At 38.3% G+C, this 4,224-nt stretch overlaps 1 protein-coding gene across 1 annotated transcript in view; it reads right to left on the bottom strand.

The window, feature by feature from the left end:
- LOC137639840 (calcium-activated chloride channel regulator 1-like) overlaps positions 1 to 11 on the bottom strand; it is a 90,653-nt gene extending 90,642 nt beyond the window's left edge. Inside the window, exon 1 of the mRNA XM_068372080.1 lies at positions 1 to 11. This exon is cut by the window's left edge and continues 1,136 nt beyond it. The gene's annotated coding sequence lies outside the window, so the exon portion shown is untranslated.
- Between the last annotated feature and the right edge of the window lie 4,213 nt (positions 12 to 4,224).

The following is a 4,224-nucleotide window of genomic DNA, read 5'->3' as shown; positions in this document are numbered from 1 at the left end:
TCTCGCAAGAGACTTCCATCGGACACTAAAGGAGTGCGGTGTGTGGCGTCTCTGCCACCCATCAGAGGTTGCCATGACAACCCAGCAAGCAGAGAGGGAGATTGCATGTGACGTCACTTGCCATGTTGTCCGCACGCGCGAAGGGAAAGAGCAAGAGAGGAAAATCTGCCGTTTTCTCACACACTTTAAGGTTTTCTTTTCCTTTTTTTTTTCTTTTTGACGGACAGTTACCCGTCAATCTAGTGAAGAATTACCAAGTTAGAAGGGATTTGTTTTCCGCTGACTTGAGAGACCGAATCCAATGATGAAAGCAGATGCTCGGGCCGAGTAAATCACTGTTATTTTCAGTAAGGATATTTTCCTCATGAACTCCCAAGTTGCAGGTGTAAGCCGCCATATGTTAATTACTCCGAAGAAATAATTGATACGCGTAATGACAGTGCGTGGGCTATTAACACTTTTGCCAAGGAAAAAGAGGGTGGTGAGATTATTCCTAGTTTCAGGAATTCAATTCTCTCTCTCTCTCTCTCTCTCTCTCTCTCTCTCTCTCTCTCTCTGTATTTAGCATATGCCTTTTTAACCAATTGAACCATCTTTTTTAAATTTTAAAATGATAGAACTTTAGCTGCTTCCTGTGAATCTTAATTCTCTCTCTCTCTCTCTCTCTCTCTCTCTCTCTCTCTCTCTCTCTCTCAAATAATAAAACTTTAGCTGCTTCCTGTAAATATCAGTCTCTCTCTCTCTCTCTCTCTCTCTCTCTCTCTCTCTCTTTCTCTCTCTCATCTTTTCTTGATTTCAAATGATAAAACTTTAGCAGCTTCCTGTAAATATCAACCTCTCTCTCTCTCTCTCTCTCTCTCTCTCTCTCTCTCTCTCTCGCTCTCTCTCTCTCTCTCTCATGATTTCCTAATCTCAAATGATAAAACGTTATCTGCTTCCTGTAAATCTCTCTCTCTCTCTCTCTCTCTCTCTCTCTCTCTCTCTCTCTCTCGGGTTTTTGTGTAATTTATCAAAGGGGGGAATATGTAGATTGGAAGCGCGTCCTCCCAAACCCAACAATCAAGCTGTTGTATCCTTTAACCACAAAGAAGCGAAGAAATCGACTTATTTATCTGAAGAGGATTGTCATAAAAGCGAGACGCCTTCTATAACATCACGGACCCAAAATGCAATTCCTTTGTGAACTGAAATTACAATCACGACTTCGGCGGTTAAAGCAGCAAGTGTTAGGTTTTAATTCCGAAGTTCGGGAATATTATCATAACGGCTTTAATTACTGAGGTCGTTGGGGGAATAATTATAGTAGCGGCCATTCTTTAAAGCAGGGGTAGCTGCCATTACTGTTGCAGTTAAAGGAATAAAGAGATGGACTGGAGTTCTAAGTTCTGCCTTCAATAGATGAAGAAATTAGGGTTCATTTTACAGCCTATGATTTTTTTTTTTTTTTATCTTAAGAATGTTTATGCCAGTTTTCATATTTGACGTTGCATGTATTGCCTCGAGATTTTCCATGATAAATATCATTGAATTTAGAAATAAAAGTATCTGTGTATATGCATATATATATATATATATATATGTATGTATGTATGTATACAAAGACCAAAGACAAAGTGAACGTGTAAAGAAAAAGTTGGCACTTATATCTATTGCCATACATGTGAATGTACAAGTGGTAATAACTTACCTCTCCATCTGTGTGTCTTTATCAAAATATACATCAATGAACCCACGGTAAATAGAATCAAACAGATTCCTGATCACTACAAAATAAACGAGCTGAAGCCGCCAAAATCAATATCCATTTACGAACTATTAACTGATATTGCCCTGAACTGATCAACTATTGACTAGACCGTCAAAGGAAGTTCGCAGAATCAACCGGAATACAACCGAAGTATAAGACGAATCCATGACTAAAATCAACATCCATCAGCGTAATGGTAGTAGGTTGGACAGGCACCAGCCACCCGTTGGGATGCTACCGCTAGAGAGTTATGGGGTCCGTTGACTGGCCAGACAGTACACTTGATCCTTTCTCTGGTTACGGGTTTTCCCTTTGCCTACACATACACCAAATAGTCTGGATTATTCTTTACAGATTCTCTTCTGTCCTTATACACCTGACAACACAGATTACCAAACAATTCTTCTTCACCCAAGGGGTTAACTACTGCACTGTAATTGATCAGTTTCTACTTTCCTCTTGGTAAGGGTAGAGGAGACTCTTTAGCTATGGTAAGCAGCTCTTCTAGGAGAAGGAGACTCCAAAATTAAATCATTGTTCTCTAGTCTTGGGTTAGAGTTCTCTTGCTTGAGGGTATACTCCAGCACACTATTCTATCTAATTTCTCTTCCTCTTGTTTTGTTCAAGTTTTTCATAGTTTGTATAATAAATATAGTAATGTCACTGTTCTTAAAATATCTTATTTTTCTTTGTTTCCTTTCCTCGCTGGGCTATTTTCCCTGTTGGGGCTCCTGGGCTTATAGCATCCTGCTATTCCAACTAAGGTTGTAGCTTAGCAACTAATAATAATAATAATAATGATAATAATAATAACCGACATGCGTACGCCATGTTGATACCGGCTTAATATCACGCCAGCAAGTGAATAGCCGATGTCAGGGTTTCCTATCCGTAGATTAATGACCAGCCAATATTTCCCGTTTGTTTTCTTTGTCTGGAATAGAAAGTGAACTTTAAACATCGCCCACGTGTGCATCCTGGATCTAATTGTTTATATAAATGTGTTCAATTCTCCCGGACGGCTAAATTACCAAAATACAATGGAGTTTTCATTAGGAAAAATAAGAGCAGCGAGTGAGATAGACGCAACTCGGAGAATAGTATCATGATGAATAAGGAACATCGGTCTGCCTTTGTTTTGGATAAACCCACATTCGGTGCATTTGTCTTGCTGCTGTTTGCGTAGCTCTGCTTGAAAATGAAAAGACGAAAAGATTCGCTTGCAGTTCCTATATCAGCCTTTGCTTGTATTCATTCATGTATGCGTGCAAGGTTGAGAATATAAGAGCTATATAGAAAAGGTAAATGTTTATTGGGAAGATAAAACTATTGGAAGAAAAACACAAAAACAAACAATATGTCGGTAATACAGATATTCCATAAAACTAAGCATGAATATTTTGCCACCTATGAATATTAAAAGCTTTCATTGTGTAAATTGACGCATGGCCGAATATGAATGCTTCCACACGAGTGTTTGCAGGCAGTTTTAGTTTAAAACATATCACGAAATGAGAGAGTAGTTAATGTTTTTATCTTGCTTACATGTGGATGGAATTGTTAAGGACACTGAAACGTATTTATCCTAAATAAGGGATAAATACTGAACACTTAAATAGATACACTTCAAAGGTTGTGGGGGCGGGTGGTAGCGTCCTTGCCTGTTGATTGCCAAACTGGGGTTCGAGTCCCGCTCAAACTAGTCAGCTCCTTTGATCACTGTAACTTCACCATCCTTGTGAGCTGAGGCTGGGCGTTTGGGGGAGCCTATAGGTCTATCTGCTGAATCATCAGCAGCCATTGCCCGACCCTCCTTGGTCCTAGCTTGGATGGAGAGGAAGCTTGGGCGCTGATCATATGAAATATGGTCAGTCTCTAAGACATTGTCCTGCTAGATAGAGCAATGTCACTTTCCCTTGCCTCTTCCATACATGAGCGACCTTTAAACCTTTAATAGGAAATATCTATTTATGCATCCTGTCTTAAGGAATGTCCATATAACCCCATTTTCAAGGTTTTAAATTCATCTTTTTGCGAGCAATAAAAATATCTATAGTCCTATCTGAAAAAGCAGCATACTAAAAGCTAAAGGGTCCTTACAGGGAAAAGGATCCCAGTGATGAAAGGAAATAAGGAAATAAACAATATATAAAAATCATGAATAAGATATTTAAAATATATCAAGTTGTAACATGAGTTGCCTCTAGACCTGAATTTTCTTATGTTTATGTTGATATAAATTTTGTTTTAAGGATAACGTTAATCTTGAGAAGACTATCTAAATTCAGAGATAGAATTCCTTAACTTTAATGCTTGGGCATAAATATAAACTGAAAACAGTTTTAGGACACTCTACTGATACAAACTTCCACACCCTCAGTGTAATAGGTGATTCTCATAAAGGCGGTAGTAACATTGTTAAAAAATTCATAAGTTTAATCTGAAATTCTCGGTAAAATATAATTTTCTCAATAGTA

This window comes from Palaemon carinicauda, chromosome 4 (assembly GCF_036898095.1).
Source record: "Palaemon carinicauda isolate YSFRI2023 chromosome 4, ASM3689809v2, whole genome shotgun sequence".
In the NCBI taxonomy this organism is placed as follows: domain Eukaryota; kingdom Metazoa; phylum Arthropoda; class Malacostraca; order Decapoda; family Palaemonidae; genus Palaemon; species Palaemon carinicauda.
This window is presented reverse-complemented; position numbering and strand designations above follow the sequence as displayed.